Genomic DNA, 12,100 nt, shown 5'->3' on the forward strand with positions numbered 1-12,100 from the left:
GAGGTGGCCTGGGCCGGCAGACCTGACATTAGTCAGCACCTGGCAGGCGACAGGAGGATGCCGTTAGAGGTGAGAAGGAAAGATGACAACTTCTGCGGTATTTTTAGCCTCTTCCTTTCCACTTTCAGTTTGCTGTAAGTGTGCATAACCTTGGCTCCGCAGCACATGATATGGTGTATAAATCTGCAGGGCACACAAACCTTTTCACGGATGGAGGCAAAATCAAGCAGCCCTTGTCTGCAGCGACACCTGCTGGATTCCACCCACTGTGGCCTCGGCTGTGCCACTCGGGGCGGGGGACCAGGCTTCTTTCCCCTGAGAGGTGGCCGTGAACACCCTATGTGGGCAAGGAGGGTGGGTGCCCCCACTCCTGTGCTCTGGGACAGGCACGACCCGGGTCAGAAGCACCAGGATCTCGGTGCGGAGAGAGAAGGAAATTGAGAAGGGAGAGGAGAGCGGGAGGCGGCCGAGAAACCAAGGAGGGTCGAGCAAAAGCAAAGTCAGGTCAGGCGCGTTTTGTAAGACTGAGAATTAGCCCCAAATCTGGAACCATGAAGCAGCCAGCACCGCCCCATCTTTAATGCTCCAGCCAATTATAAGAACAGGGGCCTGAGTCACAATTTCCGAGCTTGAGGCTCAGGGACAGGAGGATCGCAGGCCCCACGGCCCTCACCAGCTCCACAGCTGCCTGCCGGAGACGGGACTCACACTGCCTGTGCCCTGTGCCCCTTCACCTCGTCCCGAGCACTCTGCTCTGCCAAGCTGCCTCTGCTCTGCCCGTCAACGTAAGAGTTCTTGCGGGCGCCCCAGGCGTCAAAGCTTGGTTTCTTTTTAAGGAAGAGCAGTTTCTGTTTAAGACATTTCGGGGCTTCTATTCCTAGCAGACAGGAAAAAACTCCACCAGCGCGCTCCTCTTCAGTGACGCAGCTGGAGTCGGGTGAGCCAGGCCCTCGCAAAGACCCCTTCCCGGCCTGCTGGGGGCGTGCGGAGGGCGCCAGTTGCCTCTGGAAGGGCCAAAGCTGGGCTTGCTGACGTCACTGCAGCTGCTGGGACCCGGACCCCTCGCAGGAGGCGACCCCAGGCAGCCGGACTGCAGGACACAGACTCCAGGAACCTGGGCCCCAGAGGGGTGACATCCTCCACTTCGAGGGGCAAAGCAGAGCCGCAAGGAACAGTCTGGGGGTGAAGAAGGGAACATGCAGGCTTGCCGTGACGAAATGGGGCTCAGAATGGTATCACACGAAACATTAAAAGAGGCACGGTCTTGCACTGACCCCAAGCCGAGGCGGGGCCGACCAGATACGGCAGTGCACGCCCTCACCACCGGGGCTGTAGCCACCGGGGCAGAGGTTTTCCTGTTTCAGACAAAGAAACCGGTCGGGAGCTGGGGATCGCCAAGGTCACCGGCGCTGGAGCAGGCCCGCCGCCTCCTGACTTCGCATCGCCTCTTCCCGCAGCTTTGCGCCCGCACTGCCCTGCCCCACGCACAGCAGAGGTCTGGGGAATCAAACCCGCGGCTTTCTGCCCCTAGAGTGAAGGCCGGGGAGTTTTGGACCTACCCCTCCGATCCGCTGCTCAGGGAATCCCAAGCTGCCCCCTGCTGGAGAAACAGGGGTCTATACACTCGCGGCGCTGGTGTTTTCTCGGCCTTCTGCGGGAATGAATACTCCAAGTTCGGATGCCAGCGTCCATCGCTCAAAATCCAAACCTCCAGTCGCAGCACGGCGTCACAATCCAATCCAATCCTGCGAACACTTGTAAATATGGACCGCGGGCCACCCCCGGGGAGGGAAGCGACCAGAGGCTGAAAACAGAACACTCGGGTGTCTTTCGCGCCGCCTGTGCGCTCCGGGTCTCCGCTCTGGCGCCGGCCTTTATAAAGAAGATTAAACGGCCCTTATCAGCCCGAAAGCAGCGATATATGTTTAAGTCTCTGCGCCATTAGATGCTTGCCTTCTAATTTTTCAAAGCTGCGCTTCCTGGTGGGCAGAGGCAACGAAGCCCTTACGGCTCCCTGTCGTTCTCACCCGTCAGCCCCCCGGCATCTCCGGATCCCGCCTCACACTGGCCTCACCCAGCTCGGGGCCGGCCGGGCCTTTGCCATCCTGAAGCCGAGGCCTGGCGCCCCCTGCAGGAGGGGCGGTGCTCTCTCGTCACTGCGTTTTCCCCTGGCTCCTCATGCCCACCTCCGCCTTCCTCAGAAAGATTCCACATCCACATCCACAACCACATCCACATCCATCCACTTTCCTCCCGCGCGTCCGGTACAGAAAGACGCCACTCACAAAAGGCCGCCTGCTCCTGGGCCCTTCTCCCTGGGCAGACGCGTCTCTGCTCTTCTAATCTTCATGAGCTCGCCTGCTTTTGCTGTTTGCCTTTAGGAGAAGATGTCTCTCAGACTCTCTCCTCTGTCTCTGTGGCTCCATCTTGCAGACAGCCAGCACACCTGGGCCTCACCTGCCCCAGGCCACACCCACAGAGCGCTACAGGCAAAAAAGGTCTACAGAAGAGGCCAGGTCCGTATCCTCTCACACAAATGCTTGCATGGACGGATGGATGCATGGATGGATGGATGAATTGAGACAGGGTCTCCCTATTTAGCCCAGGCTTGCTTTGGACTCACTATGTAGCCTATGTCAGACTCAAAACTTGCAGAGATCCTCCTCCCTCAGCCTCCTGAGTGCTGGGATTACAGGTGTGAGCCACCATGTCTGGCTTAATAAATGCTTTTATTTTAAAACGATTTCTTTTCCTTTTTGTTTTTTGGTTTGGTTTGGTTTGATTTTTTTTTCTTTCTTTCTTTCTTTTTTTTGAGACAGTGTCTCATTATGTGGTTCAGAACGGCCTTGAACTTACTAAGTAGGCTGGCCTTGAACTCGTGGTGATCCTCTCGCCTCAGCCTCAGGCTTTCTTGGGCTTAATATCACACACACACACACACACACACACACACACACACACACACACACACACACACACACTGGGTTTACGACCCCCTTTTGTCTGTTTCTCCATGACCCTGCGCGTCTTCTGCAACGCAGACTTAGCACCGGAAGACACGGCTTTCCTGGGCCTTCAGTCTTCACTCCCAAAGGCTTTTGTGCTAGGTGGGCTTTGGCTAAGTAAACCCGTCGTGCTTTTCTCTTGCTCCTGTCGGCTGCTGTGGGTGTCACAGCCCACGCGGGGGTGGGCGAGGGCCTGGCGGAAGGAGCTGCTCAGGAACAGCAGAGGCCAGCAGAGGCCTGCAGAGGCCTCGCCCTGTCCCTCCAGTCTCCTCCTCGTCTGCTTGGGCCTGCTCCGAGGGCCGCTGCTCCTCCCACGCCCCGAAAGAAGGACGCCCAGACTCGCGTTCTCCAGCTCAGCCGTGCTGGCGAGAAGTTTCTCCCTTCCGTTGTCCCTGCGTCTTCGTCACAGTGTTTCCCTCGCGTGTCTCTGCCGGAATCTCCTCCTCTTACAAGGCCACCCATCCTCTGTGCTGTGAGAACCCCGCTCCGAGTAAGGCCACACGCTGAGGTCAGGACCACGGCGACGAAAGGGGGCGCCATTCAGCCCATCAGGAGCCTCACCTGGAACCCCATTCCCAAGAGGACTGGACAGCAGCTCCGGTTCAGGGAAAGCGCTGCGCAGGGATATAACAGAAACGCTGACCAGGGCGCTAATGGTGGAACCTACCTCCCGCGCCAGCTTCCCTGTCCCCTGGGTTAAAGGAATTTACGATTTCGCGGCGATGGAACAGTATATGAAATGCACAAGTCGCCAGGCACTTGCTTGCCTGGTCCACAGTGCATGAAACCACAGCCATTTCCATCAGCACAATTGGTTGTGTGTGTGTTTGTGTGTGTGCGCGTGCGCATGCCTAAGAGCAGCAACGGGAAACCACACCTCAAATGTCATTTTCACCTTTTCGTGGAATGGTATTTTAGGCCCTGAGCTTATGAGCTAAGATTAATTTTTATATAAGTAACAGAATGCCAAGAAAAAGGAGCATTGTTCTGGGAGTCCATTGGTCTGGAGTGAGAGGCCTGTCCTCAGACCCAATCTGAGTTCAGAGGTTGCGAAGCCCCTTCCCCTCTCCAGGACTCAGGTTTTTCATGCATAAAATGAATGTGGAGCTGGGTAGGATGGCCCACACCTGTTATCCCAGCTCTTGGGAGGCTGAGGCAGGAGGATCACAAGTTCAAAGCCAACCTGCAATTTAGCAAGACCCCGTCTCAAAATAAAATAAAAAGGGGTGGGGATGTAGCTCAGTGGTAGCACTCTTGCCTAGCATGCTTAAGGTCCTGGGTTTAATCCCTAGTACCGTAGTGCAAAAATAAAAAATAAAAAGAGTTCTCAGGGTTGGAAAGATCTCTAAGATACTGTTAAGTAAAGAAAGAAAGAAAGAAAGAAAGAAAGAAAGAAAGAAAGAAAGAAAGAAAGAAAGATGCATATGCACCCTAAAGAATAGAATGCAGGGCCTCAAAGACATGTCCACTGACATTCATAGCTGCGTTATTCACAGTAGCTAAGACCTGAAGGAACCCGAGCATCCATCAGCAGATGGGCAGATAAGCAGTGTGATCCATGCATGCAACAGAACACAATTCAACCTTCAGATGAAAGGAAACTCTGACATGCGAACACGTGGGTGAACTTTAAGGACCCTACGCTGAATGAAATACGACAGCCGCAAAGAGTGTGATCCACTGACAGGAGGCGCCTAGCGTAGCCAAGTTCAGAGACCAAAGTGGAAGGGGGTTGTGGGGTGGGGATGGGGACACAGAATAATCCACGGTGCCACTTGCAGTGTTGTGAGCTGAGAAGATTCTGGTGGACGGCGTTGAGCCCTGTGCAGTGATACAGATGCACAGAGCAGCTGAATGTGTACTTGGAAATGCTCAGATGGTAAATTTTATATGCTGCATATTTTGCCACAATAAAAAAAAATGGGGATAAAGCAAGGTGTGCAAGGTTCTCGAGTACATAATTTGTTGTAACCAAAGCGAGGAGAGGACTCCAGTATTTGATTTGCTTGGATGTGCATTTCAAAGCTCTGGAAAGACGCATACAAAACTAAGAGCAAAGTTGACCCTGGGAGGTGTGGGAACTGGGCAGATGGAAGGCCAGGGTGGACGTGGCATTTGTCACAGTCCCCTTGTTTAGAAGTGCTGGTTCTATATAAATAGGTATCAGAAACTCCCAGCTGCATACAGAAAACCAGAAATGCCCCATTTTGAGGCTTGCATAATGGCCACATGACCCCATCTTTCCCACAGGGGTTGCCTTGACCTGTCACGGATCAGGGGTTTGCTTTCTGCCTTATCGCACTTGAAACTCAGCAGGGGCCCTCAGGCCAAGCCAATCAAACATTTGCCCCGAAGGGCAGTGGACCTGGCCCCTGGACTGGCTGGCAGTGGGCCGTCCCTCTGGGGTGGGTCCCACTTCCTCCCTCCAGGATGGTCGCCTTGGGCTGTCCAGGGCTGGTGGCAGTGCCCAACCTGCCTGCCAGGTCCCGTCTGACAGGATGAGCTAGGCATCTCCTCCCACACGGGCTGACCACTGCTGCTCTGGGTGCTGCCCGGAGATGTGAGAAGCCACAGAGGAGAGGCGCACCCCCCTTCACCCCAAAGTAACTGCTCTGTCTCTCCTCCGCTGCCAACACAGGCCCCGAGCCCCCCACCCCCACCCCAGCTCCCAGGGCCTGGCCCTCCAGTCCTGTCCTCCCCTCGGCTGCCGGTGTCACCCACCGCAGCCCATGCCTCAAGCTTCCGCTCCCTAGCTGCTCAGTACTGAGGACTTGCTTCATGACAACGCCTGTCCTGCAGTTCCGAGGGAGGTTGGCCCCAGGACACCTCACGGACACCAAAGTATACAGACACCCACTCTCTCATATAAAACGGCACAGATGCGCTTCCACCCGCACCCATCCTGCGTGCACTATGAATCATCTCTAGGTGACTGAGATCCGCACAATGTAAATGCTGGGCTGTTATTTTTCAGGGAATAACAACAAGAAAATTTTTTTACCTGTTCAGTACAGATGCAAGGGTTTTTTCCTTAATATTTTTCATTGACAGCTGGCTGAATATGAGGAGGCAGAACCATGAACGTGGAGGCCCATAGTCTGGAGCTGTACATTTTTGCGCTTACTGAGCAGTGCGCTTTCACTATATGCACGTTCCATATGTATGTCATACGCACTATACAGTTTCACAAAAGCTAAAACAGAGAAAAGGAAGACTGTAGTTTCCAAAAAAAACTAAAAAAGAAATCTATAGTTTTTTAAAAAACAACTAAAAGGGCCGGGGATTTAGCTCAGTGGTTCCGCCACCTGCTGCGCAAGCGCAAGGACCCAAGTTCGATCCCTGGTACCAAAAAAAAAAATAAAAAATAAAAAAATCAAACCTATAGAAAAAAATGTGAGGTGTTTAATAAAATGTAAGTTATCTCTCATAATATAAGGTGAGATCAAAAACTACTGTGAATGTTTCAATTTTTTTTAAAAAATTCATTACCGTAAAAGACACATTGCCATTAGTCCCCTTCAAAATCCTTCCCCTCGCTTCATTTTTTTGCTGTTGTTTTTTGGTACTGGGACTCGAACTCAGGACCTTGCACTTGCCAGGCAGGTGCAGGGCCACTGAGCTACATCCCTGCCCCTCCCTCTTACTGCAAACGCGCTCATCCCTTCATGCTTGTCACTTCCTGAGGCAGTTCTGGAGGTCCTCTTTCATGGGGGTCTTCGGCTGCCCTGTCACGGCTGCTTACCTTTCGTGGTTATTTTGACTCTGGGGACCAAGCAGAAGTCACGCAGTGCCAGGTCAGGTGAATGAGGTGGACTGGGGCACACTGAGATGCTTTCACCAGCCTGCCTTTCTGTTGGCTGGTGCTCAGCAGCAGCATTCACTGTATTTTGATCACATAAAAGAACTTCCAGAGTTGCTTCGGAAAGTGCCACGAATGGAGGATAAGTGTGTTCTAAGTGAGGGGGAGGCTTTTGAGTGGGACTAATGACCGTGTGTCTTTACCATGATACATGTTTATATGTAAGCATTTGTTGTATTTTTTGATCACCCCTTGTACTGAATCTGCTCCTCCCATCTTACCAATCCCTTTCATTCTCTACTGTCTCAAACCCTTTCCTTTCCAAGGTCCTAAAATGGTGACTCAGACGCCACTGCCTCCTCTCCTCACTTGCTGTTCCTGTCTGAGCCCCTGGGGTCCGATCTCCCAGCCTCCCAGCCTCAACCCCATCAGTTTCTGAGGCCTGGAGCGGGGATCCCACCAGCCACCTCCTTTTCCCACCGCTGAGCTTTCTCCTGAGGCCCTTGCCAGTCTCATGGGTGCACGAGGGCCTTCTGTGGGTGCCACTGCAGGCCACAGGTGCTGGACATGGTAAACAGCAGTGAGCTTGCCTCAGAGCTACCTGGAGGCTTCTGAAGGGACCCCTCAGCCCCGTCCTGCAGAAGAGACAGGCAGGACGAGCCACAAGGAGGGTCTGGTCTCCCAGACCAGGCCATGTGCCAGGCTCTCCCCACACCTCAGTCTGTTTGATCCCTTGCAGCGAGTTCAAGGGCAGCCTGGACACAGCCAGACCCTGTCTCAAAAAACAGCAATCGGAGAACATCTCTAAAGTGCTGTGTGTTCAAGAGTGAGCGGGAGAGCTCTAATGCAGAACACGCCCCTCATGGAAACAGTGTTCAGAGGGGACAGGTGACAGAAGCTCACAAAGGCAAAAGGACCAGGGTGACGCCAGTGGTTTTGAAACAATGATCTTTGGCCACAGGGATCAACAGCAAGGGTTCTCGGGGTCAAAGGCAAAGGTGGTGCCCCTCAGAAGTCGAGCAGTCATTGGATGGACGGCTGGGCGGAAGTGCTCTCCACGCAAGCTTGGGGCTGCAACAGACCCTTGGCCAAAGCTCTTGTCATCAGGTGCACAGGCAAGATCTCCCCCTCTCAAGCCTCCTGGCTTTCTTTGTTTTGTATTTGTGTAGGGCTTGACTCAAGGTCTGCTTGGACACCGACAACTCTCACAGGTAATGGAGCGGCTTCCCAGACTTTCCTGTGCCCACAGTTTTCCAGCAATCTTGTGGGTTGGGCCGCAGCTGGTCTGGGGTGCCCTTCTAGCAGGCCTGGGGGGATCCCAGGGTGCCTACGGCTGGGGTTGCTGGTCAGAGGAGCTCGCTGTGAGCAGCAAGGCAGGAAGGGGACAGAGCATGTACAAATGCAGAGAACACGGGGTTCCCTGCTTTAAAGGTGGCTCAGCTAAGGGCAGGAACACCCGGGGGCCCCGTGTCTACCTCCCATAGACTCTGCCTCAGCCTGGGAGCCACCTCACCGGGGAACCCTCACCTGGAGGTGCTGCCTCCGTTCTACCAACATTGACCAGACACAGAGCTCGGCCCTCCACCTGGTCCTCACAGAATCAACCCTGAAGAAACCCCACTCACCATGTGAGGAGGCAGCAGGGAGTGGTCTCACCTCACACCCAGGCTTCGGCCATCTTGCTGACTTCTCAGCGCTCCAGGTTCCCTGGAAACCACGTCCCAGACATGCGGGTCCCTGGGAAGTGTGACCCAGTCCCGGCTCCAGGGCTCCAGAAGTTTCCCTGCTGCGGGGGAGCAGCTCTGCCTTCGCCAGGCCTCTGGCTTGCTGGGGAAGAAAATGTTGGCCTTCACACTGCATCCGCTCCACGACAAGTGTTTGCAGCTCTTTGCAAAACCTTTGTTATGGCTCCGCCATCTCTCTTGGTCTCTCATTTAAATTTAAAAAATTAAAATTAAAATTCTCTCCCTGTGGACTAGAGAAAGACCAAGCTCAATAATTCCCCTCTCCTTTCCCTGCTGTCTCCCCCTCTCCCAGCCAGAGCTGCTCTTCCTGCTGCCCTGGCTCCTATCTAAGTCTGCCCTGCACAGGCCATGCCTGTGGGTGCCAGGGGGCGCAGCTTCTAGTTCTGCTCACAAGCAAACTCAGAGGCACAACCACCCAACTAGAGCAGCAGACTGGCCAGAGCTGGGGTTGCTTTTTGGCCTGCTTGTCCCTGTGGCCTGGGATCTGACCCCAGGAGTGGACTCAACCCTTCGTGCCTGTCCTCACCCGTGTAAACAAGGACCACCCATCCCACCTGACCATTTGGGTCTCGTTTCCCAGGAATGCCCAGCATGGCCTCCCGCCCCCCGTTGTGAAATTCATGTCACAGAGAAAGAAGCTGGGGCCCTCCTTGCTTTTCTCACGTATGATTTTGGCCACGGATCACTCCTGGGACAACCGCCCATCCAGCCCAATGGGCTCCAAAGCCTGCAAAGCCTCCCCTCCTGTGGTCCAGGCCAAACCCCAAACATTTCTGGAAAATGTCCACAGGCCAAGCCTGGAAGAACAGTGGCTCTGGATGAGGGACCTCGAGGAGCCCCAGGCAGAGGAGAGACTCTGCCCTGGAGCCACTGCGGGTCCTTGGGGAAGAGAAGGTCACCTGTCCTGCATGAGGAAGTGAGAAAACTGCCCACCTCCCCCTCAGGACCTGGCTCTTCAGCTCTGCACCCACAGAGGGAGAAGCTACTGTGCCCTTCACAGGAGCGATGGTCGGGTCTTGAATGTCCCCAGGAGGGACATGCATCCCCAGCCTGTGGTGCCAGGGGAAGGAGATGAACCCTTAGGAGGGGGCTGGTAGGAGGAAGTTAGGCCATTAGGGGGTCTTGAGGGGACCCTGGGCACAGCCCTTCCCCTCTCTGTCTCTGCCTCCTGGCCACATGTCGGTGAGCAGCTCTGCTCCTTCATGTGTGCCCCACTGTCACATGCTCCCTCACCACAGGCCCAACAGCCATGGAACCACTGAGCCATGGACAGAATGCTCTGAAGCCGTGAGCCAAAATAAACTTTTCCTCCAACTAAGCAGACTATCTAGGCATTTTGTTACAGTAACAGAAAGCTGACTGATACAGCAGCACATAGATCCCTGAGCCTGCAACCTCCCTTTCTCCACCTCTGCAGCCAGTGCTGTCACAGCCAGGGATGGTGGGTCACAGCCCATCGGACAGTTGTATCTAATCCAGTGCCCCCGTTCTGACTACACATCTTCACACACGTCCATGGCTTCTAGAAACCAGATCTGTTGGGGAGCCAAGCTTGGAAGAGCAGTGGCCCTGAGAGGGACTCAGAGGGCCGAAGGCAGGGAGAGATTCTGCCCTTGACCCACTGCAGCCTTCCATCTTTGGGAAAAGCCCAAGGGCCTGTCAAAAGGAAGGCCTAATACACCTGCTCACTGCAGCGATAAGGTGGCATTGACAGCCTTTGATCTGCCTCATGATCATGGCCCTGTTGACTGTGGCAGAGAGGGGAGGACGCTATCAGTGCCCAAGGCCTGAGCCTTGAGACCTGGCAGAGCGGGGAGAAGTTGAGTGGGGTGGGAGCAGCTCCAGCCTGCACACATGACCTGCTTGTGCTCTTCTGTCACAGCCCACCAGGCCCGGGGATGGCCAGGCCCAGGCCTGCTCCTGGGAAGAGCGGGGAGCAAGGTGCACACTGGTGCCCCAACTTGATTCCCTCAGACTGTGGCTCACCTTTTGGGGTGCCAAGGAGCCCTTTGAGACTGTGGTGAAGGCTAGCACCCTCTCCTGACAAACTGAGCCGAGCTGATAATGCACAGCTTCACTCCTCTGGGGAATCCCAGACACGGTCAGAGGAGGGGAAAGCTACCCGGAAGTGGCCTCTCCTGAGCGGGTCTGTGTTGTGGGGAACTCTGTGTAGAGCCCAGAACCTGGAGCATTAAGCCCAGGGCTATGGCTCCCCGAGGGCCTCACCCCTGCTGAGCTCCCCGCTCCTTGACATCCCTCCCTTGAGACTCCTCGTGCTGACCACAGCGAGGTCACTACACCCACTCAGGGCTGCTGTCCTCTCTTTCCTGCAGGAACCGCTGCAAGCCAGGATGAGTTTCCCTTCTCACCTGCTCTCCTTAAGAGAGCACAGTGCAGCTGTGGGCCCTGATTCTGGGGACAGAGCTGCAGGACCCCCAGGCACACGCTCCTCTTCCTGACTGTCCTCTTCCAGTTCTGATGCACCTTCTCCCAGCCCCCCAGCCCTGCCCACCTCCATTCACACTGGGCCTCACCCACATCCGGGGTCCTAGGCAGCCTGCATGGGCCATGCTCTGTGCCCAGCCAGCTGCCGTCAGACGTAGCAGAGGTTTCTCCAGCTCCTGGGGAACCCTGGCATCTTGCTTCCTGCAGAGTTAAGTACAAGGCCGCAGTTCCCAAGGAGTGGCGGCAAAGAGTATCAGTGCATGCCCCAGCTTGAGAGTCTGGAGCGAGATGGGCTCGTTTCCACCAGGTGGACACAAGGCTGCAGGGATGAGAGCCGACACCTGTCGCTGAGCTACCTTGGAGGCATCTTGCCCAGCAGCTGCAGCCCTCCCTGGCTCCGAGGTGACCTCTCTATGGCTGTATCCGATTCCCAGATTCCCTGAGAGGGAAAGGTGGAATGAAACTTTTTTGGTTTTTTTGTTTTCTTCTTGCAGTACTGGGGATGGAACCCAAGGCCTCCACACTGAGCTACATCCCCAGCCTTTTTTAGATCTTTCTTTCTTTCTTTTGGGGGGGGGGGTGGCTTGCTAAGTTGCTAAATTCCCCGGGTTGGGCTTGAACTTGCAATCCTCCTGCCTTAGCCTCCTAGAGGCCTGAATTACAGGCGTGCACCACCACAGCTGGCTACAAAATGGAACTCTGGATTCCAGGCTTTCTGCGGAGGCTGACTTCATCCAGACAGGCAAGGCACCCTTGCACGCACATTCACCTGCCCGCCTGGGCCGGGTGATCCGACGTCATGCCTTTGTGCGCAACACAGCGATTCTCCCCAACAGCATTGTCAGTCTTCCCAGCTGTGTGCGCCCAAGACTGGCTTTTGGCTTTTATTGTTACTAAGTAAGAGAACATGTAAGCTTTCTTAGTTAATTACTAAATCTGGGTTTGTGCTATTTCGTAAAATAATTTAACGTGTTAATTCTGTCCCCCTTTCCCTGTTGTGGCTGGTGTTGTCTTTTTATTTTATTTTTGTTTGTTTATTGTGGTTCTCTGAGACAGGTTGTCACTATTAGGTCCAGGATGGTTTGAACTTTAGATCTTCCTGGCTC

General features: G+C 54.7%; 1 long non-coding RNA gene across 3 annotated transcripts in view; it reads right to left on the bottom strand.

The window, feature by feature from the left end:
• Nucleotides 1–9,032, bottom strand: part of LOC147826862 (uncharacterized) — a 34,433-nt gene extending 25,401 nt beyond the window's left edge. For 2 of the 3 annotated variants that reach the window (XR_015453345.1, XR_015453344.1), the window contains exons 1-2: nucleotides 8,430–9,032; nucleotides 6,007–6,198 (exon numbers count right to left, since the gene is read on the bottom strand). This is a non-coding gene — a long non-coding RNA (uncharacterized LOC147826862). Of the gene's footprint in view, nucleotides 1–6,006; nucleotides 6,199–6,649; nucleotides 6,768–8,429 lie in introns of all 3 variants that reach the window. The other variant, XR_015453346.1, reaches the window with a different exon arrangement.
• Nucleotides 9,033–12,100: the final 3,068 nt, after the last annotated feature.

This window comes from Heterocephalus glaber, unplaced genomic scaffold (assembly GCF_053883595.1).
Source record: "Heterocephalus glaber isolate CG9 unplaced genomic scaffold, H.glaber_assembly_v1.0 deba00001460, whole genome shotgun sequence".
In the NCBI taxonomy this organism is placed as follows: domain Eukaryota; kingdom Metazoa; phylum Chordata; class Mammalia; order Rodentia; family Bathyergidae; genus Heterocephalus; species Heterocephalus glaber.